General features: G+C 46.5%; 1 long non-coding RNA gene across 1 annotated transcript in view; it reads right to left on the reverse strand.

The window, feature by feature from the left end:
* Positions 1-24,599, reverse strand: part of LOC138569201 (uncharacterized) — a 65,202-nt gene that overhangs the window by 15,882 nt on the left and 24,721 nt on the right. Inside the window, exon 2 of the long non-coding RNA XR_011303175.1 lies at positions 8,244-8,486. This is a non-coding gene — a long non-coding RNA (uncharacterized lncRNA). The remainder of the gene's footprint in view (positions 1-8,243; positions 8,487-24,599) is intronic.

The raw sequence follows: 24,599 nt of genomic DNA on the forward strand, positions 1-24,599 counted from the left end.
CCTTTTCAGAAGTCGGGGTCGCACGCGAGCCGGAGAAAAAGGATCAGGAAACGGCGTCTCGGCCGGAGCTCGGCGGATCAGCTACCGCTCGCCATCGGCGCCAAGCCACGCCCCCTAGTCAAACAGCTATCTACCTGCAAGGCCCCAGGAACCGATGGACTCCCCAGTGACTTTTACAAGACGTATGGGACAGAGGTGCTCCCGCCATTGTTAGACATGCTGAACGAAGCATGGGAGGTGGGGGAACTGCCGGAATCCCTTAGGGAGGCGATCATCAGCCCACTCCTCAAGCCCAACAAACCTAGCACAGACTGCGAGTCATACAGACCGCTATCCATGCTAAATCAAGATAGCAAGATCCTTACGGCGGTATTGGCAAGCAGATTGAGACGGGTTATAGACAGGCTCATACATGCAGACCAGACTGGATATGTCCCAAATAGAAGCATATCAGATAACCTTGGAAGGCTCCACCGAGTCATAGAACTATCAGAGGGGGATGCGCAGGAAATTGCAATTACCTCGTTAGATGCGTGAAGGCCTTTGACTCTGTCAGATGGCCCTGGCTATTGGCAGCCCTGAGGGAATACGGCCAGGATACTTGAAATGGGTTAGACTGCTATATAGCTCCCCAATAGCCAGGGTCAATACAGGGATGACCATCTCAGATAAATGGCTGCTAAGCAGGGGCACCAGACAGGGTTGCCCCTGGTCCCAGATGTTATACATCCCCGCCCTTGAACCCCTAGCAATATATCTAAGACAACAATACAAAACAGTGGGAATTAATACTAAGGGGGGACCACATCTCATATCACTGTACGCTGACGATATATTGCTATACTTGAGATACCCAGAGGAGAACCTGCAATATATCCTGGAGGTAATGGAGCGATTTGCCTCGCTTTCAGGGATTGCAGTTAATCCCACGAAATCGAGCCTGTTCCCTCTGGGTAGGTATAAGGGGATCCCGCAGGAAAACCTACCAGTATTGCAGAGACGCTGGAAGACTGATACCTTTGGGTACCTGGGAATAGCCATATATCACAAAGTGGAAGATGAGCACACACAATATGGAGAAGGCAGTAGCAAACTTGGAGAATAGCATGAGATTTTAGGCAAAGCTCCCCCTAGCCATGGTAGGGTGGGTGGCGCTGCTGAAGATGGTCACATTGCCCAGGCTATTACATTTCTTTGTAAACATCCCCTTTATGATACCCAGGCATTTCTTTAGCAAATTACATAGCCAGCCAACTACAGTTTGTGGTGAAATGGCTGACAGAAGACCCCACATCGCAATCCAGACTGCTAAGATGTGAATGTGTCCCGTTCTTTCTGAAAGAGATTATATGGGTGACCAAAACGGATCTGAAGGGGTGATCAAGGCTGCTGGAACTGCGGATGGGGGGTATGGCGCAAAGCTTGCCGGCTTATAGGAAACCCGACCCCATGTTCCCCGCAGATGCCGCTGGTGGCACTGGGGTGTGTGGACGAGCAATTAGGGAAGATGATTCGTAGGCACTGGGAACCTGCGGATATAACAACATTGGGAGACCTATGGAAAGAAGGGAAAGCAACGGAATTTGAAGAGCTAGTAGATGAAACCGGATTACATCCGGGACAATATATTACTTACACCAAAGTGGTGCGGAAGGTGAGAGAGTCATGGCCGGAATCAGTGCTTATGGACCAACCCGATGAAACTGTAGAAACATTCTATGACATCTCGGAGGGAGGACACGAAGTCTCCCGAATCTATGAACTCTTGATGTCTAAGGAAGGAAAGGAGGTGACCCAGCTGAGACTGGATTGGGAGGAGGATGTGGGGGCGCCTATGCATGATGGGCTATGGGAAAGGGCCCAGAGATATCACAAAAAGGTGTCCAGAAATGCGAGGTTGCAGCAGATCCAATTATATACAACCCATAGAGTGTACATGACTCCTCAGAGGGTGGCCAGATTTAAGAATACAGAGATGCAGGCATGTCCCAAGTGCGGTGAGGTGAATGCTGCGGGAATGGTATATGTTTTGGGCATGCCCAGAGATTGGGAAATTCTGGGGCAAAGTCACCCACCGGCTAACCGAGAAAGGGATACGGTTGGATGACGAATCCGTATGGGCATGTATGGTGGGGGGCTTTGTAAAACCCTGTAATTTGAGACATTTGACCAAATTAAAGGACCTGGCCTATATACTGGCTAAGCGCAGAATTGCTATGGGATGGAAAGCCTGCCATACACCCAAAATAGAGGTGTGGTGGCATGACCTCCTGAAATGGGCAGACGCAGAAACAGTTGTATGGTATGAAGCGGCTAACAGAGGAGGGGAAGAAGAGATGGAAACTCTAATGTCCTGGAGACATTTAGTGGCCACACTGCAGCGTTCCACCCAACGTATACTAGACGATCAGGACTCCTCTAGAGATACAGGTGAAGATGAACCTGCTGAAGGTGCAGCAGGAAGATGTGGAGGGAAGTAAGCTCGGGTTAAGGGGGGAGGGTAAAAGGGACACAGTGTTTGTATAAGAAACACGTTTGATGCTCGATAAACACGTTATGCACTGTTGGACTTGTTTTTGTTGGTTGTTTGTTTAAATAATAAAAATTATTTTAAAAAAAAACTGAAGTAACTTCTTGGACAATGCAGAGTACACAAACAGTATACTAGTTTTGTGTCAATTTTTAGTCTATGTTAAGGGCACTCTCCTTGACTTTGCTGCTGCGAAAGCATTTATTGCTGCTGCATAATCAATGTTTTCAACAAGTTCACTCTCAATTGAAAGCATTGCAAGAGCTGATAGCCTTTCCTCTGCCATTGTGGAGCGCAAGTATGTCTTTATAAGTTTCAATTTACTAAAGCTCCTCTCACCACTTGCCACTGTAATTGGAATTGTTAGTAATTGCCTCATGGCAACCCACACATTTGGAAACAACCAATGTGTATTTGAATGATGAATGTGCTGCAAAACTTCAAGGGGCATAATAGAACTCTTCTGAAGCGATGGCTGGATGTCTCAGTTCCACAGCCAACTGGATACCATCTATATCAGATTCTGGTGCACCATCACCACCCTTTGCTAACAATTGCTCCAGGTGCTTGCACAGTTGTATCAGTTCTTCTTTTCCAGGCAAGAGCTTTATGTTGTACAGGAAACCCCAGTTTTTATTGTGCACAGACAACTGGGAAAAGCAGCTTTCAAGGGAAGTAGTTATGGCATCAATCAGGGTATAAAATACAGTTACTTTAAAAAGTGCTTCTTCATTCGCAGGGGTCTCGTCCCGAGTCTCGTATGCAAACATTTTCTTTTCTTTCCTATGCCGTTTAGTTGCCTTAAAAGTAGGGTCACTATCTAAAAGTAAGGCTATCTCTTTTGCTGTTGTTACAGCAGACCCAAAACCAACACTCCTATACGTTTTGACAAAGGCAATGCAGTTCTTAAGCAGGCCATTGCAGGCCGGCAAATCAACTTGTTTGGACAGCATGGATTTGCTTACAATGTTCACCTGAAATAGAAGTTCATACCACACAACTAAAGTACAAATAAAACGGAAATCTTCCAAGTGTAGAGCAAGGGACTTAGCCTCCGAGGACAATGTTGGGTCACTGACTTTTTCCTCAATGCTCATGAGTGCTGTGTGTATCTCAACAAATTGATACTGCACAGCTCTCAAGCTTTCGATTCTACATTCCCATTGTGTTTCACAGACCTTTTTCAAGGAAAGATTTTTAACATGATCACTGAGAATGCTCCAGCGTTTGGTTGAAGCTGCGAACAAATTATAGAGTCTCTGAAGGAACAAGATCATGATGTATCTGAGGAGGAAGAAGGTAGACATAGCCTTGCTACAGGAAACCCACCTCACGAAAGACAAACAGGAGGTGATACGGGGCAAATGGAAAGGGACCACAATTGGGGCAACATATTCGGCATATGCTAGGGGGGGTAACCACCTGGATCGCCCCGCATGTGCCTTTTCAGCTAATACAGACCACAGCGGACCCAGACGGGAGGATGGTGGCAATTAGGGGATTGATTGAAAATAAGGAAGTGTGTATTATCAATACATTTGCCCCCAACCAAGATACTGTAGCCTATTTCAGGACCCTATACAGCAAGATTTCCCCGTATCTAGGAGGAGTAGTCATATTGGGGTGGGGGGGTACTTTAACTGTACGCTGAACCCCGGAATGGACAGGTCAGATGGGAAACAGAACAAACCCACCCCAGCTGCCAAAACTTTGAGGAACCTGGTGGGTGAACTTCAACTAGAGGATATATGGAGACTGAGCCACCCCCAAGACAGGCATTACTCGCACTATGCTGCCCCACAAAACTTGTACATGAGGCTAGACTACATGTTTGTTTCCTCAGATATGACTGGGGAAATAGTACAGGCAGAATACAAAGCGAAGGTCCTCTCGGACCACTACCCACTGATTATAACGTGGCAATACTTGCCCCCCCCCCAGAGCAAGGATCCCCACATGGCGGCTCAGAGCAGAGGCGCTGAAAGACATGGTGTTCAGAGAGGGCCTTAGAGGGGACATCATAGAATATTTCGAAAAGAATACCGGAAGTGTGGGCTCAGCGGGCACACTGTGGGAGGCCTTTAAGGCGGTGGTGAGGGGTTCAGCGATAGCAAAATCCAAAGGGCTCCAGGGCGGAATAATCCAGGAACTACAAAAAAAACTGAAGGAGAACTAGAAGAGATCATGAACAAAGGGGTTAGCTCCCCGCCAACGCTTGGTCTCTGCCTGTATTTGTTCTTGCATGCGAAAATCAATACCAACATGTCCGGTGAGGCACCTTTCAGCATCCACCCACTTGCCACTGGATTTGGCATGTTCAGGAGACCCTTCATGCATTTTCAAATAGTCACCAATATGCTTCCAGTTATTAATGCCATCACTACCAAGTTTTGATTTCGGCATAGGGTCAAAAAGCATAGAGCAAAAACAGTAGACTGTAGACTATCAGTCAAAATAGAATATTGCAGCCATGGCCTGGCGACTGTTTCTTTATTAGGCAACACCCTGAGCACATATGAATTAGAAAAGTGCCTATTTTTGTCATCCTTTGGGTATGCATAACTAGGAGGTGGCACAGCCTGTGGCCCTTCCATTACAATTTGGTCACGTACATGTCCAGGCATCGATTTAGGCCATATGGAAATGTCTTCAAACCAACGTTTTAGTGCCTTGTTCCTGTTGGTCATCATTGCCTTCTAGTGCTTGGGTTCTTGCCTCATCTCTTGAAACTTGTGGCATGACCACAGGCAGTACCGTTTCTTTAGAAATGCCTGTTGCCTGGCCTTGGGAGGGCACTTATCTACTTCTTTGGAAGTCTTCTCTTCCCTCCTGAAAAATGAAGACAGTACTTTGGCACTTCTGATACCTTGTGCCACTTCTTGTTTTTTTCTCTGCGGGTTTGGTGCTCCCAAAGGTCTTATTGGCTTCGACATTGCCAGTACGTTCAAATGCCTGAAGTAAAAGGAATAGCCGGAAAATATGGCCCAATTATAACATGTTGCAATTTTCTTGCTAGGAATAATCCAAACTCCTCAAAAACGATTTTTCAAAAGGGTTTTCAGTTTAAATGATGCATCAATTTCCAAGCAAAGTGGCGGTAAGGAGGCTCCAGCTGAGAAGACCTACCTACTACAAAAAGCCAGGACCACTGCAGTTTCAATGGGAACATAATCTTGAGAAAGGGGGACAGAGTCATGCCTTCCAGATCACATCCGCTGCTAATCAATCTTGAGAATTTCAAAGAGCTCAAGACATGTTGTGCAGAGACTTGCAGCACAAATCAACGATGCAGAATGAGTTGCTGCCTGACAAGGGAGCTGTCACGTGAAATTGAATGTTTGGAGCCATGAAATCTGGGCTTTAAAATAAGATTTATTTACAAAAGGTTGTGTCGGAAATAAATGGAATGATGTATGTCTGGCACTTCTTGCCCTTCAAGCAGGTACACAATGATGGTAAGGTAGGTTTCAAGGTTAATAGTTTAGTTTATATTCTGAAAAAAAAAAACAGTCAAATGAATGGCCTAGATAAGCGGGCAGAATATCATCGACCGGGTGGTTGGCATGCAAGTGTTCTGATCGTGTTTATTTGTCAGCCTAAATCAGACTGATATTACTTGCACTATTTACACAAGTTAATCAATGTTGATGCACACACAGCATGTCTCGCATTATGTAATAACTGTTCAATAACTGAACAAAAAGTAGGTTGCGTGTAAACAGAGCTGGCGCCGAAGTTGCTCCCAAAAGCAGGAGAAAGGAAGAGCGATCCTGGCGTGACCTCACCAAGTGTGACCTGTAGAAACATCAAGCCCAGCATGAGGGCACAGATGATCCCAGTGGACATAGACGCACTGTGGCCATTGTATGCATGCCAATAATGACGAGTGACCACATAAACAGTGTGAGCAATGGCTATATATCCCTAGGGACTCTTACTTGCTGGTGGATACATAGCCAGTGTATTAAGCGAGTACCTATGATGAGGAGTGACTGGCAGGCTGATTTCCAGTGTGATTGTTGGATATATCCTAATATTAGAGACCCAGAATTCCTGCATTTGGCACCTACTCAGCTAAACTGAAACCCTTGGGTCTTCAACAAAGTAGTAAGTTGTGGTGCAGCGTTGCAAGGGGCACTGCACATTCTAAACTAAGTAGCCGCGTAATTGGGCAGTGACTGAGGAGAGAGGCCTGCTCAGGCCGGTCTGTTTCAATCCCCCCACCTCTGTAAGCAGCACAAACGTTGTTTATCAACCATCACAAAAATGAGAACCTCTGTTAGTTTGTTATGTTATTTTATTTTGCATTTATATAGCGCCTTATGTACCATTGGTATGATCTCAAGGCGCTGGTAGGTTGAACGCCCTCTGGAACCGAAGTTCAAGTCGAGAGAGAGAGAGAAGAGATGTGATATGGTGGCTTACCTTAGGTGCTTGAGATCAAGCACACTCCAACCGTTCCGTGCACTCCAACCATTTTGTAAGTGTCCATTCTGTGGCCTCTATCTATTCCGTGCATTCCATCCTTTGCATGTACTCGCTCAGTTCTATGCACACTATTAGTTCGATCAGTTCTATGTGTTCATTCTGATCAATGCATCTATACATGTCATCCCTTCATCATCCGGTCTGCTCGTTTCCGCGTTATTCGTTCTCGATGAATCATCCATCTTCTTACTTGACCCGTTCCATCCACTTACATCATCCGTTAATCCACCTAAATCATCCGTTCCACCTATTTCACTTGCTTCATCCACACACTTCTGTTCCGACTTCACCCGTTCCATCCACTTCACCCGTTCCATTCACATACTTGATCCGTTCATCCACCTATTTCACCCGTTTTCCATACACTTCACCTGTTCTACCCACTCCACCTGTCCGACCCAGTTCATCCGTTCCATCCTGAAGGGGCCCCCTCGCGTGTGCAAACAAGGCACAATCACCATGCACGAACTGATATGACAGACATGAGGTTGTATTCCCAAAAGCTAGAGTGTATTGCAAAGCAAAGAGTCTCAGTTGGCCAACTGGGTCCCACGCCCCGCGACGTGTGTTTCCAGACCCCGGGGGACGCAAGAGAGTGAGAATCGTACAACAGTTACATATATACAAAGCAAGCATCTTACAATCAGTGGTGACACATTCAATACCGCCCATAATGTATTTCCTTTGAATTGGGTTCGATGATTGACAATTGTGACGAGTATGACACCTTCAGACATTTATTTAGCAACAGTTTGCAATTTCCTGAGCCTGCAGACACAATTCTTTGTTATAAGAACACACTGCTTCTGTTCTCTGCAAGCAAGCTGAGTGCAGAGGAGAGACACATTCCAGGCCTCACTATCTCCTAGTTTCTATTCGTGTACTGGGGGTCAACTCGCTCTCCAGGGCTCAGGAAAGGGGGACCGCAAAGAAGAGCATAATCCAAGCCATTTAATGTTCGCTTCTAACATTTCTACTGCATTAGCGAGACTAGCTGGCACCTGCACAATGATTAAATGCTTTCTTGCTTACTTTCAAGGATTTGTGAGGGAGGAGACCGGGCATTTCAGTCTGGGTCGCTGTGTTACGTTTCAACAAGTCTCTCGCGGCCTTGCTCTATACATGAACAAAAATGTACTAGTGGAGCAGAATAAGTTTTCAGCAAAGCAGTTTTAACTGAAAGCAAGAGGCAAACGTTAGAAAACAAAATGGCGATTTCACTCACATCAAAATGGCTGCACTTTAGTCAAGCGTATGTGTCAGGCTGGGCCTCCTCCTCCCCTGACTTCTCCACACCTGTCTCTTCTGGAATCTCCTCCACGCTGACTTTACTCTTCTTCTTCGTCTTAATCCTTGCCTCTTTTCCAGGCTTCTTCCCTTTTTTTTGTCATAGGTAGTGTCGCGCTCCCTCGGCAGCCTCCGTGGTCTGAATATGCTACAGATCCGGAGGTAACCCGAGGAGCACGCCCTAAAACGGGGAAAAAACCTCAGTCGGAATCTGGTCTGTAATCGAAGAGATGGCAATCACAAACAAGAAGTCTTGCTGCTGGGAAATCCGGTCAGCCAACCTTCCGGATATGTAACTCGGATGAATTTTAGGAGGAACCAAGTAACAGATACACTCGTTCAGATTGCGGTAAACTGGTGAGTAGTGAGACCGTATAGTAAGAGCGGTCACACATTCTTCCGGGAACAACTCCTGACTGACAGGACGTAGAAGAGGTGTTCTGAACAGGATACAAAAGATATACGGAGAAGAAATATGGAGCTGACAGTACCAGACAGGTAGAGAGAGAAAGAGAGAAAAACAACCTGCGAAAGCGAAAACTTATTGGAGAGGCAAATAGAAGCTGCCGAAAGAGACACAGACACGGAATACGCGTAGTGATTGGAGGTATGCGTCGTGAGTGCAAGCACAGTTAGACAGATCCCGATCACCTTACCCGAAAGTATAGAAACACCGCGAGTGGCAGTATAAGGAAGATCAGGTAAGACTAGAACAAAAGGGGAAAACACGGGAGAGAGGAGTTAGGCTAGTCGCTTTGAGAGACTGGCAGCGCACGTAACAAGGAATGATACAACGAGCAGTGCGCAGGTCTGATTTGCCAGTTATAGGTTCCGTCGGTCATCTTGAAATAAACTAGACTGTTAAGCTAGGAACCAGCAGCCATGTTAGTAGTACTTCCAACGGTAAACCAATCTCCAGGGCTGATGCATGACAGTATGGCTATGCACTTCTAACACTAAATACATGAGGCGGTTGGTCTTCGGCCAACAGAATACATTGCCTCCATCATTGAGGGTGTCTACTTTTTCTGGACTGACAAACCCTCCTTTTGGCCGTATGCCAAAAGCCTCATCCGTACATTGCATCCTCTTCCAACCAAGTATCTGATTCTGAATCTTACATACTACTGGTCTCCTCTTCATTGCCATCAATATTGACTGACATGAATTCTTTTACTGTCTTCAATTCATCATTTCTGTGAGTACGTGATTTAGTAGTGCTCTTTTTTTCTACCATCTGTACACACTCCTCGCTTATTTCAGTACACACTATAGGTAAGCAGTGTATGCAACAACAACATGTTATGAATATTCCTAGCACTGCTACTAGGATCGCAAATAATTTCCATCCCCATGAGCGTAATACCTCCCAGAACCAGAAGCTTATGTTCAATTACCAACTTCCTTCAGGGGGGTGTAGGTCAGAGCTTAAGACGTGCAACTTTCTTATCGCTTCAAAAATCATAGGGGAGGAGTCGCTTACAAATACGCAACACGCTGATCCCACGATTTTACAAACTCCCCCACGATCAACCAAGATTACATCAAGAGCCATCCTATTTTGGAGTGTCATTAATCTAATTCCTTTTTCCTCCAATGTCATATTGTATAATATATCTGTCGTTCCATTTATTGTTTTCTCTAATATTCTGGACAGTTGTCTTATATTATAGGAGTTTTTTGCTTGGCCCCAAAATGGTATGAATGATTTTGCTATGTCCTCCGCGATCAACACTCCTTCCTCATTTCGCCGTGGTCTTGACCTGGCCAATTTGGCTATAGCTGCTGGTCTTGAAAGAAATACCCCCGGGGACAAAAATCCCAAGTAACAAGTACCTCCCTAGTTTCTAGGTAACCAAGGATATACTTTTTCTCCACATATAAAATAAACAGGATCACCTACATAAACTGGCTCTACCTCCTGCTATATATATTCATGCATCTAGTGAATTTCCCTACCGAATAGGAACCCTTTTTTCTCAGGCAAAAGGGGACAGACCGTGGACTGTGATTTACTGTATAGGAGGGGGGCACTGTATCTTTATTTCCTTCTGGGTTCATATGAAACGTGATTACAGATGATTTATAGGGCACAAATAATCTGTCTCGTGGCATTACTACTAGTGTGATCAGATGTGTTTTGTGAAATATAGAACAACCTACAGGTTTCATAATCTCTTCGAATTCATTCATATTTGTTCTATCCAATTGACCAGTTTCACTTTCGTTCCATTTCCGATAAACTCATGCACTCAAGGATGCGTAACATGCAGAACTCAATGGCAACGGCTGCACATACCAACTAATTCCCTTCCCATCATGCTGCGGCAAGTGGGCACATACCCAGCAATTATTCTTTCTCAATATTGAGTGAGTCATATTCATTATTAGCAGTAATGTGTTATTCCCATAACCTTCCCTGTGTCTCTCTTCCATTGGGGACAGAGTAAGTAATCACATGGAATGGGCTTTCAGGAGTGGAGATGTTTCCAACAGGCAAGAGTACTTCCAAGGGGTGTATTTCTTCTAAGTACCATAATACCAGTACTGTCATTATCGGGGCTAATATACTCATTACACACATGACTATTGTTAAGATCAGCATACCTTCCAGTCTCTATAGTTAACTCATTATCAGCAGTGGTGCAGGAGGGGGCAAAAGCTGGTTCCGGCATTATTCTCTCACTCTTCTTCTCCACCAATGTTCGTCGTGAATGTCTCTTCTTGTTGCACTTGTTCGAATGTCAATAAGTTCAGTAAATGTCAACAGTTTGTTCTGCCAGTTCTTAGCTGCCTGGATTGCTATACGTTGGGCAAGATCTTTGTGCATCTGCACATTGCTCAAAGAACTCCAGAGCAGTTATCAATTGCCTTTGTACCATGTGAGCCCCTCTTGTCCGTAAGGGGTGATCTGCACATGGATTTTTTGTTAGCACCTTACCTTGGATGGGGAAGGGGTGACCATTAACAGCCCATGGGACGATACTTGCTAGGACTGAAGGGAGAAGGCTGAGAAGCCGCTAATAAAAACAAATACGGCAGATAATGGCAACAAAAGCCCACTAAGCTGTAAGGAAATGCAAATGGAGATGGGTATGGTGGCAGGCAGGTAGGAGACTGGGGGTTGAGGGTCAGGAGAAGGTTGGGGAGGGAAAGAGGAATGAAAGACAGTAAGGAGAAGTTTAGAGAAAATGAAAAGCAAAATGGAAACTGATATAGCTATTAGAACAGATCACATAAAAAGAAAGGGATATAAGAAAAAAAGATAACAAAGGGGTGGAAAGGCAAAAGATTCAAAAAAGGCAGAGCAAAATGAGTGCCACACAAGAAAGAAAGAAGAAGGGAATAAAAACAAAAAGCAGGGAATAACACTAAAAAAGGAGGGAAGATGAGAGGAAACAGAAATGCAGAGAAAGTGTGAGAGAACGCTGCAGAATGAAGTGGAAGGGCCAGGAGAATGCAGCCAGTGGAGAGAGAACCAGAAGAAGGGAGCTGAAGGGAAGGAAATACATAGGTAGAGCAGGGCATGTGGGTGTTCTAATAGGGGAGAGTGCGGGAGGAAAGTGGCGAAATACACACAATGACAAAACTAGTCATTTTTCACAAAAGTCACACAATGGGGCTGCGTGGCTGCAAGGGGAGTTTGCCGTTGCAATCGCGCAATCGGCGTTCTGATTGTGAAACTGACCAAATGCAATAAACTGACATACACGCATATGACCCACACTGGAGTACACAATTCATAACTGAAAACACTCTCATACTTTCGCGCTGACACAAACACACACTCAGTACACGCACACAAGAGCAATCATGCACAGTACGGCTCCGACAGGGAAAACACAAACAAAGGCGTCAAGGGCTTGGTAAGGACTGAGCCTCTTAGAACAAAGCATAATAAAACAAACACCATGGCATGGAAGCGGTGCACCGTGCCCACAAACGAGTCCGGGATGCAAAGAAATCTTCTTTCTGCCAGGAACGCTGAAAGGAAAGCAGTGAAGTCTTCCTTCTTCGCAGGGTCCAACACCGTGAAGCCAGGAACGCTGAAAGGAACGCAGCAGTCTCGACCACAGGATACAGCAAAGGTGGGCAGCCATCAGGAAAGGCGCCCTTTTATGCCCCCAGCCCACCCCCAACCCAAGTGACGCGAAAGTCAAGTACTCAGAGGGCGCCTGCTCTGACTTCCGTAATGTCACGTAGTACTTGCGTACTACGTGATATTACAGTCAGAAGAGGCAGCGCCAGCACCTGCTACGGCGCTGCCGAACTCTCTGCCCGCGGCAATTGCGCAGCCCGACAAACCCAGAAATGTCAACCCATCCAGCCAGGGACCGGGGCAATTGCGCCCCGGGCAGCTGCCCGCCTCGCCCGAGCCAAGAAACGGGCCTGCATGTTGTGGGTCTGGCTTTGCTGGCCTCAAAAGGTGCTGTAACCTCGTGCTGGCATTCTCTACTGCAGAGACTTTGAATTGAGACCTAGTTGTCGAAACGTGGGGTTGGGAAGTCATGCTGTGGCTGCACTTCAGATGCAAAATATGAAGGTACATTTTGCTCCCGTTGCCTCATTGTTCTTGCAGAAAGCACAGTTGATCTGTTGGAGTGGCGCAACGCCATTGTGCTGATTGAGCTCCAGTCCCCCTCACCCACCCCCCGAAATTTTGGGCTATGTTGACTCGTCCTGGACATCTATAGAGCCATGGCCAGGCAGACAGGGCACAGAAATGGCGCCTGGGTTTCATTGTTGAGAAAGGAGCTGTAATTACTAAAATAATTTCACTGTTAGCACCTGTATTTGTAGGCATACATGAACACATTTTCAGGCATTTGAAACGTGATGTGGGGTTAACACTTGCATGCCAGGGTAGTGTTTGGAAGGGTAGAGGGGCACAGTAGACTGCTCATTATCACAGCAGTCCTTAAGTGGGGGCTTTCAGAGGTAAAGGGCAAAGGTAATTGCTTTTAACACTGAAGCTTCACCAGAATAGTCTCATGGAATGAATATGTAAAGTTAGATGCACCCACACAAGAAAGTTTGCCCCCTCCACATTCTCTGAAGTTAGCGCTTCCACCTTTATTTGAAGGGTTAGCCCTGCCTCCCTGAATTTTAGCCTAGGTGTACCCTTGGAAGGGGCTGATGTGCCCAGTTTCTACTGACAAAGAGCTGTGGGAAGACTTTCCTCAAACTGTCGCAAGTAAGGCTTTGCTGTGCTTGTGCAGAATCATAAAAATGTACTTGCACAAACGCAGTTACATTTTAAAGCTGCTACTTTTAAGACTTCCATCGCCCATCTGCCTCAGCAAAATCAAATACTCACATCAGCCCCTCCTCATGGGTGCGAGCCAACTTACAACCACCTTGTGTACTTTGACATTCATGGGTAGGGGCTTATGTGCGCACTTGGTTTTTCTTCAAAATATGTGTTGTGTGGCTAGAATAGCATTTTGATTCAGTCAAGTCACTTATTACTGTGGCATGACTACATATTTGTTTTACTTTTTTTAATGGGCAATTTAACAGTTCCTGGTTAAGACATATGGCTCTTGGTTAGAGTAATATTCCCGACAACCAGGAGCTGCTTTTAGCTCCTGCTCCATCAATCCCAATTTCGACCCCTGCACATTCGGTACATAGCAAACTTGGTTGTCCATTCCATTCACCCCATCTTTCAATTTTAGGAGTTCCTAGGCATTTCCCTCTGCTGGCATTTACTAATCTAGCCAGTAGTCCCACTACTGCTGTGCTTCGACTTCAAGCGTTTCCCCATCACTGCTAGATTTGTAATCCAGGCACTCTTCCCTTACTGCCCCTCTCAAATGGGGTGGCCTAATGTCCCTGTCACAGCCCTCCTCCACCTACACCGGTGTGCTGTGGGACTGAAAAATGGAAGCGTCAAATTACTTTTTATGGACGGGTAGTAGCTTGCAATTTCACATTCTTTTCGCCGATCACAGTATTATAGGGTCAAATCTATCAAAGTGTTTAACTTCAAAAGCAACGGCTTCGCTTCAATAAAGGAAATATGTTATAGTTGGTAATGCAACTGGAGGTGAAAAGGGGGGCATCTCTGATGCCCATTTTCTTAACACCTTTGCCATGTACTGCACAGTAGAGTCAATAATTCTTTGCATTTTTTAAAAAAATGGTATAGTAGCGACTTCGTTCACTAGTGTACCTAATCCATTGCCATTATCAAAACGAAGGTGGAAATGGATTCTAAAACTGAAAAATGCAAATGATCTAAAATACTGAATCCACACATATTAGTGCTGCTCTAGCTGTAATGAGATGACTTCATGGAATTACAGCATCTGGTAATTTTCAGAAAGAAATACCTACTGACCTTTTAATGAAGTGACGCATGCCCTATATTCTGGAGTTGATCACCAAAAAGCCTTGCCCCTTCAAAATAAATATTCAAAACTGCAGTCTACTGAGGTGCATCCATCTTGCAGCACGGAGGATGGGAGAAGCATTGTAAGGTTAAGACTTCTTTTGCATCGTCTTCTCTGCCTCCTTCACGCCTTATCTAACAATCTGCTTAACTCTGTTCTGACAAGGAAGGGGACTTCCACCTTCACGCACTTTTGCCATCTCCTGTGGCCCCTAGCTTAAGTAGAGGGGGCTAGCATCTCTTGGTCTGTTCATATCTTCACCTACAAGCCACAGTAATCATCTTCACCCACCTTGACAGAATCCTTAACAGCCTACACATCCATCTGTGCAAACAAAGAAAAATAGCAGCTTATAACGTGTGCTCCGATAGGCATGTGCGGCCTCAAGTGTGATTGCAGCGCCGATTACCATCTAGTTAAAGTAAACAATCAGAAATAATTAGGTGTTGCTTTACTTAATGATACATAGCACTGTGCCAGCAGCGCAGGGTAACATGGGATAAGATGTAAGAAATAGCTTGACTTTAGTAAATTGCGATTAACATGGTATAGCCGGGATACAAATGTCAAGTTGAAAGCTTCTATACAAGCATTAATTTAAATAAAAAATACAACAAAAAAAAAATCAGAATTTTTCCCATCTCCTCCTGCATAACGCTGAGGGCATGATGGATGACCTCAAAGGGCCTACGTCCTTGACGCCTACGAAAAGGGCAGAAGGCTGTCACATGCAGCAGGGCTACAGTCCCAATTCCCCTTTGAGAGCGCAAAGCTCTCTTTAGTCAGACCAAAAACCCCCAGCCAGGAACACTGGTGCCCAATATGGGGCTAAAATTAAAGCCCACCCGAGAAGGCTGGCATGTTTTCAAGATTTACAACCGGGTGCCAGGAACACTGTCCCATGAACCGCGCGTGGACTACGAAAACCTTCCACAGTTCGCAAGCGCTGCGAGAACTGCATATCCCTCACTATCTGTGGGCTTGGGATAGCATCTACTAGAAACGACTTACCCATACAGATCTTTACTACCAATGCAGTCCCAAAAGCCAGCACCAGAGGCGTTGCTAGGGGACGGCTAAGGGGGCTATAGCCCCTGGTCTTTTGGTTCTAGCCCGGATAGAATTTCAGGAGCTACAGCAAAAGAATAGCTAGCCCCCAGTCCCAACATTAGCTTAGCCCCGGGTCTTTCCCAGAGCTAGCAACACCCCTGGCCAGCACACATGCAGGGAAGCTAAAGAGACGAACCTTCCACACACAGCCTTTAGTGCCAACACAAAAGTGAATCCAATATGGCTGCCAGTCAGCATAATGGCTTGGTCCAGTTCCCTTCCAGCAAATTAAAATTAGGTGAACACCAAGAACGTCACCCAATCGCATGGCAGCCCAAATGTAAACACACAAATGCAGACCCTCACTCGAAGTCCAGCCAAGGGAGAGGGGACACCAGACTCTCTCGCTCCCCATCTGCATGCGTATCCACACACACTCCCCCCCCCCAGGTGCGTGCGTACGTACACACATACGTACACACGTACGTACACACACACGTACACACACAACCAGACCACAATCAAATACCCTCATCCCTCCCTTCGGACCCACACCCAATGTTCCACCCCTCCCTCTACAGCCACACTCAGATGCTCCCATCTCTACATTCACATCCGCACTGCCTCATCTCTCTTGTCTCTAGACCCATAACCCTACATCCTGTTCCCCCCCTCTAGACCCACACTCAGTTGCCCTCATCCGTCCCTCAAGACCCACATACCAACATGCCACATCCTCCCATTCAAATCCACATCCCCCCATTGTTCCCTCCAAACCCTTATGCCCCCACCCATCTCGCCATCAAACTGCTGGTAAGATGTCACTGGCAGATGATATGATATGACATTCATAACGCCCCTATACACAAGTGTTTCAAGGTGCGACTAGGCAAAGGAGGGGGAACAGAGGGAAGACAGACAGCGATCTTACTAGGCCAGGTGTCATTCAGATCGACCAAGTGCAGGGGTAGGGGGAAAGGAAAGTGCGGGGGTGGGAAAAGGAAAGTGCACTACATAGGATAATAAATAAAATAAATAAAAGAACGGCCAGCTGGTGGCAAGTGCAGGGTGAGTGCAGACAAAGTGCAGGTGGGGGGACTGTAGGGATACAGAAAACAGTCCTCAGGTGCAGGGGTTGCCAAAGAGGCAGTGCAGGCGTGTAACTTGCAGGGCACGGCCTGAGATCAGACGGGTGGCTAGGTGACCCTGCAGTAACAGTATCAGCAGGACTTCTGTAGGGGAGAGGGTGAGAGAAAGCAGAAGGTTTTAAGGTGCTTGCGGAACTGAAGATGGTTCTCCTCATGTTTCAGGGAGGCAGGGAGGCTGTTCCAGAGGGAGGCCCCGGCCGAAGAAAGATCTACCACCAACTCGTTACTTGGTGAAGCGATGGACCCTGAGAGAGCTGGAGGCGGATGAGCGAAGAGCTCGAGAAGGGAGATATTTAGGAAGAGAGAGTTGAAGATATAGGGGCCCCAGAAGGCCCTGTGGACAATGCAAAGGGATTTGAACGTAATCATTGCCGCCACTGGATAGATTTCAGTTCTGGAGAGATACGATCCCTTGAGGCCAAGGACAAGTCTCGCAGTCCTGCTTTGGATGAGTTGCGGAGAGTAGAGGCAGGCAAATTAAGAAAGAGGCTGTTGCAGTAGTGTAGCATAGAGAGAACCAGAGCTCTGGAGACAGTGAGCTTCTGGGGGAAGGAGAGGAAAGGAAGAATACCTCTGAGGAGGTGGAGTTGGTGGTGTGACTTCTTGGAGACGTCAGAGATGTGAGGAGAGAAGAAGAGTGTGGAGTCAAAGATGACCCCGAGGTTTTTAGCCTCACAGGTGGGAGCAGGAAGAGGGCCAAGGGAGGCTGGCCAGAGTGTGACAGGAAAGGAGGAAGTGGGTGTGCCGATGAGATGGACTCCAGTTCTGAGTTTATTCAATAACAGTGGTCCCAATGGAGAAAAGGAGGAAGGTCACGCCTGAATATGCAACATATGTAAAGAACAAAAGAGAGAAATGTAGAATGTAAGTCCTGTCTCTACATCGACAACCTAACACATTAATTATACATAAGCTGTTATAAATCAGACGCTGAAGATGTATGAAATGCGACCGCCATATGGTTATGGCAAAGAGGCGAAAGGGACATGACGAAAAAGGCTGACATACACTTGTAAGCAGGAGGAAATAGTTGTATAAGGTCGCCATGGGCTATAACATGCTGATTAACGATCAGGGCATTACGCCCATAAAAAGATGACATAAATATCCCCAAGAACGTAAACCAATAAGGAATGCTGTTCGATCTTGTGTATACACCGAGCACCCTAACTGCAGTAGCAGCGATGTTAAATAGCCAGTATGATAATGTATAATGAAGGGCTAAAATACGCCTTTGTCTACATTCCTGTGTCTTTAGTGAAGACTAGGGATAGTATTAATCCCAGTCTATCTTTGTCTCTAGAGATGTATTAATTGCCATCTGTGTATTACGGGGCTGTGAGCATGAAGAAATTGTTCCTTGCGCCCTTTATGGACCGTTCAAGGTTAATATGAATGTGTTAGTCCATAACATTTGAATTCTATGTGGTGTTAGTGGTCGATGGGTTCAGTCAGGCTTTTAATAAAAATGTCTTATATTTTTTCCTTTTTTTGTGCAATTTCTGCAGAAGTCTCCAAGCATGAAATTTATGAAATGTGATATATAATACTTTCATAAAACGTTATGCCTATATGCATTGCTTTCATTTAGTTGTCTAACATTTGAAGCTACTTTCTGTGTCCTGAGGAAGACGTTCTCAGTTCTTGTGAGCAAACTAGATTTCTACTTTCGTCAACTACATTGAATAAAGATATCTTGGTGTTCACAATTTAAGAATGTGGTTAAGATACTGGTAGTTGGCACTAAGCACTTTATGTTAGCATTTATCTATTGCACTTTGAGCACTGTCTTTGATACAAACATTGCATTTTATATGCATGACAGTGCTTTTAGAATTGTTTATGCTTATATACATTTTTATGATGTTATTGTGTGATACAATTTTACTATATTGCAATTTTTAATATGAATAGCCTATTCTCCCTTTCACTACTGAGTGGATTGACATTTTTCAAAATTTTATTTCCCCGTACGACCACCCCTTCCCATTTTCCAATTTGTATTTTACGCCTTTATAGTTCATAATGCATGATTTCTTTGGATTGATTGCTAGACTATTTTATTTGGCATAGTCTTCAAATCTTAAGAGCCTTTGTAATCCCACCTGCGTTCGATCCAAGAGTAAAATGTCACCAGCGTATGTACTTACCAAGAATTCCCACAAATCGTCCAGATACAAATTGAAAAGACATGCCGCCAACACGCATCCCTGTCCCAGCCCACAATAGGTGTCTATAGGGGCTGATACATCACCTTGGTTATTCAATCTTACTTTAATTTTTGTATCTTTACCGCTAGACACTCAGATTATGCTATCTGCCCTGCCCCCGGATCCACAACCAGCTGGCTGCATCCTGGTGCCTTGAAACACTTGTGTGCAGGGGCGTTATAAATGACATATCATCATATAATCCACCCTGCCACCAAACCCACACCCAGATGGCCCCATCCGCTCTGTTTCCCGATCCCACTCCTAAATGGCCACATTTGCCCTGCTTGCAGGCCCATCCCCCCTCCCCCCCCCCCCGACGGTCCCAACCCACACTCAAATGCCCAGTTCCACCCTCCAATCCAGATTCCCCCCTCAACACCCATCATTCTCGCCAGACCCACATGCCTCCATCCATCTCTCCAGACCCACATGTGCCACCCTTCCATCCAGAGATATGCCCCTCTCTCCAGACCTACATGCCCCATCCCACAATTTATAAGCAGATGCCCCATATGCCCCATCCCTCCATTCACACCCAGATGCCTCCATCCTTCCCTGCAGAGCCACATCACGTGACCAAGCCTTCCCTTGAGACCCACATACTCCCATCCCTCCCGATCCACAAGCTCCCAGCCCTCCCTCCACAGCTACATGCTTCCATCCCTCCATGCACATGCAGAAGCGCCCAGCCATCATCCTTCCATTCAGGTGCTACAGCCCTTTCTGCAGATTCACATGCCCCCATCCCTCAATCTCTACACCCACAGGCCCCCATTCTCCAATCACAACCAGAGGCCCCATTCAGGCCCACATACAACCACCCCTCCCCCAACATGCCCCCATCTCTCAATTCACTTGCAGATGTAGGTGTCCCATCTCTCCCTCCAGACCTACACGATCCCACCCCTCCATTCACACCAAGGTGCCCCCATACCTTCATTCAAGCCTACATGCCCCATCCCTCCCTCCAGGCCCACATGGCCTCTCCCTCCAGATGCACAACCACATGCCCATGCATACCTACCACCAACCCCACCACATTTCCCGTCCCATCCCTCTCTTGACCCACACACACCTGCATGCCCCCATCTGTACATTCAGACCTGCATGCCCCATTCCTCCCTTCATACCCACCCAGATGCCCCAAACCTCCCTTCATACCTATACTAAGATGCCCCTCTCTCCCAACACACACCCAGATCCCACCAATCCACCTTCAAGACCCACACCCTCCCTCTATACCCACACACAAATGCGGCTTCCTTCCCTCCAGAGACACACACAAATGCCCCATCCTTCCCTCCATACCCAAACAGCTGCCGTATCTCTGACCCCAGGCCCTCAATGATTCGTCATCTCTCCACCCGGATCCACACAGAAGACCACATCCCGCCCTCCATACCCATGGCAAAATGCCCCCATCCCTATCTCCAGATCCATATTAAGATGCCTCATCACTCCCTCCGGACCTAAATCAAGATGCAATCATCTCTCCCTCCAAAGATGTCCCATCCCTTCAGACCCACACCAGGATGCCCCATCCCACCTTCCATACCCACACCCATTTCTCCCCATCCCTCCTCCAGATCAACACTCAGATGCCCCCTTTCGTCCTGACCCACACAGATGCTCCATTCCTCCCTGCAGACCCAAACAGATGCCCCATCTCTCCTTACAAATCCAGAGAGATTCCCCATCACCCCTCCAAACCCACACACAAATGAACACATTGCTCCCTCCAGACCCACATCAAAATGCCCCAATCCCTCCCTCGAGAACCACAGTAAGATGCCCCCATCCTACCCTCCAGACACAAAACAAGAAGCCCCCATCCATCCTTCCACACCAAGATTCCCCATCCTTTAAGGCTCACACCACGATGTCCCATCCCTCACTCTTGGCACACACCCAGACCGCCCTCTTCCCTCCTTTGAGACCCACCCCAGATACCCCATCCTTCTAATCCAGACCCAAACCAAGATGCCCCATCCCTCCTGTCAGACCTACACCAAAATGCCTCCTCCCTTCCCCCACAAACAAAGATGCCCTCATCCTACCCTCCAGACAATTGTCACCATCCCTCCTGACCCCCAAGGGCATGATACCCACATCCAATCCTCCAGACCCACACCAAGATTTCCCATCGCCCCTCCAGGCCAGCACCAAGATGCCCTTGTGCCTCTCCATCAATCCACACACAGAAAACACTGGCTAACGTTTGTGGTGTATGACAAAGGGAGATGTTCTGTTGTGGGTTAGTCCTGTCTCTCTCACTGGCCATGAATGCATGCTGATGGAATGTTGGGGTATGCATGATGGACAGCTCAGGGGAATGTTGAGTGAGTCTGATGTGTGGGTGTTCTATGAATGTCAGTTGGGGGCCTGCTCTGGGTGTGAGAGGATGCCCGGTGGGTGTCTTCTGTTCTACTTGATATGTGCCTACATATCTACAGCTGTATCCTGTAAATACCGGCAAGTAGCTGGAGATGTGCATATATGTACCTATGTACAATAAAGCTACCTGGACTTACCACTACGGCTCCACAGCTGGTCTGTGTGTGGACAGCGAACTTCACTCCAGGGTATTTACAACATTGGCGACGAGGATGGGAATTGAAATGCACATGGGAAAGGAAACTGGCAGACAGAAGAGCAGCAGCAATAGAAACAATTAAGGAGAGCTGTGGGGGCAGGGGGGTAAGCAGCCCATAGATGACGCCCACCATTCCCCCATCGACTACTATACCATCCTCACCCAGCATTAATCCCTGGGCCCTCTGGGTGATAGCCCCCAGCCTCCATCTGTCACTCAGGACATGGTGAAAAAAGGGCTCTGCCGCCTGCACCATTTATTGAAGTCCCAACAACATTTAAAAGCTTCTGCCAAGGGAGCACACACATAGCGTTCTGTCAGCATGGGTGTATGTCGTGTTACAGTGGCTGTAACAACTAAATGAAAGACGTGACGTTGAGTTGGGCTCTTAACCCATGTGAGGTGTGCAGGCAGAGACTACCGCTGATGCAGGGGAAGAAATGTAGGTGCTGAGGGCACCTGCTGTTAATGAGGCAAAATGTTTCCATGAAGTAAGGAGGGCAATGTAGCCCGAGCAGAGTGGCTCCTCATGGGGTCTAGAGGGGCTATGAGTGCAGCAGAGACACAGAATATGCAGCATTTTTGTCAGGCATTGGAGCTCCTTCCACTCTGGTGTTTGGCCTGCAAATGATGACGTGCTTTGGAGAATCAACTGCACCAAGCCTCGTTGCCGTGACAACCGCAACTCACTCTAATGTATACTTGTAACTTGTTGTTAATGCGCCTAGATACCTTTGGGTTTGGTGCGCTAAATAAATCAATAAACAAACCTCAGTGCATTCAGCTAGTAGCAGCTTAGAAGAAAGGCACTCGGAAACGTTTCAACGCAGCACCAGCAAGGGACATTTGTTCGCCGGAAAAGGGAAGGCACTGGCTATTGTACACAGTGGTGTGCCAAGTACATTTTCACTTATGAGGTGCCCCGATGTAGAGTGAATTCTGCGACCTAGATAATGATCATATTGTGGAATGTTTGTATCTCAGTGCATCACGGACTGGAAGACGTAGCAGCAAAATAGCAGTAAGTTAAAGCGACACAAGCTGCAATTGGAATGCCACAAATTGAGGGACAGTGCAATTTCAAACAGGTTTAAAGAGAGAGAAAAGATTGCATGTGACACAGCATTTACAGTTAGGTTAATGGAAGGACGAAAGGCCACACAGTTTATTTTGTGCAAATGCCATAAAGTGGATTGCATGAGTTTGTTTTAGAGACGTACAAACCGAGGAAAAACTCTTTGGTGTACACTAAAGGAACGTCCTCAACCATTCCATCGCAACAGGGAAAGTGCCACAAGCCTTCAAAAATGCATACATCAAGCCACTACTCAAAGATACAGCGGGAAACGTAGATGACCTCTCCAACAACAGACCCAGCTCCAACATCCCGTACACAGCCAAACTGCTCGAAACATACATATACAAAATGACCCAAGACTTCATAGAAGAGCACGGCCTACTAGACCAAACACAAGTTGGCTTCAGACCAATGAGAGGAACGGAATCAGCTCTACTCTCAACATGGGACGATCTAAAAATGAACGCAGACTCAGACAACAGCACTGCCCTGATACTCCTTGACCTGTCGGCAGCATTCAACACAGTTAACCACAACCCACTCATAACAAGACTAGAAGGACTGAGAATAACAGATACTGCATTACTATGGATCAAATCCTTCCCAACAAGCAGAACGGAAACCATATGGATGAAACCCTTCAAATCTGGCCTGAGAAAATCGACCTATGGAGTACCACAAGGATCCTCCTTCTCCCCGCTACTATTCAACATCTACCTGTATCTACTAATCAGAATCATCAAAAGCCACGGCCTCACCTGCTACAACTACGCCGACGATACACAAATAATCTTCAAAATACAAGACAACCCGGAAATAAACTCAACGTGAGAAAACTGCCACTGCTATGTATACCTCTGGATGAACTCCCACTGTCTCAAAATCAACCCAGGCAAAACAGAAATAATGATCGTCACAAAAAAGGGAGGAGAAAACCACTTCATCCCTTGGACAAGGGAAATCGGGATAACCCCAACACCCTCGCCGATTGTAAAAAAAAAACCTAGGGGTCCTGATGGACAATAATCTCACGTTAGAGCCACAAGTAAACGCCCTTCTCAAGAAAAGCTTCTTCCTCCTGCGAGCGGCAAAGAGGATCCTACCATTCCTATCTTTCGCCAACTGTTATTATTATACTCTGATGAATGGTTAACAACCAATATACAATCTTCAATTACTTATAAAAGGTATTAGAATGACCTTCACAGTAATCAGCATGTATGCAAAAGAATAGAAGTTCATTGACCTGATCTTCAAGTCGGAAGGAAGAATTGAGTAGCTCACCTAATGTCCTCTCGCTCCGCATAGACAAACTGGCAGAGAGAGAAAGCGCCAGGGAAACCCTCTTGGGGGAGAAAACCCTGCGAAGCTGGAGAACAATGACAGGTACGTCGGGATTGCTTCAATAGCGAAGGAGCGCTGACCGGAAAAAGCAGAAGGATTCAGTGTTGTGTTGGTCTACATCTGGGGGTGACTGAAGAATAGAAAAACATGATTACGTAAGGAAAAAGTTAGAGGTTGTATATCTACAGGATGTGGTGTTATACCTGGTTTAGAGTTCTCAGGTATTTGTGTGGACAAAAGAAAGAGGCGGGACTTCTTTCACCTTTGCGAGGCTTTGATCTTTGGGGAGACAACAACTGGAAAATGATTTGATGGAAGAAAAGGTATAGGTAAGCGTGTGTAGGAATGTGGATGCTAGCACCTGTCCGTATGCGGAAGTAACCTAGCGAACACTGGCGTGCGGGTTTCGTTGAGGAAACCGCGGTGTATGCTGGACATTGGAGTCTGAGGGGACGCTATCATGCATGCATGCT

This window comes from Ambystoma mexicanum, chromosome 2q, assembly GCF_040938575.1.
Source record: "Ambystoma mexicanum isolate Mex_15411 chromosome 2q, UKY_AmexF1_1, whole genome shotgun sequence".
NCBI lineage: Eukaryota > Metazoa > Chordata > Amphibia > Caudata > Ambystomatidae > Ambystoma > Ambystoma mexicanum.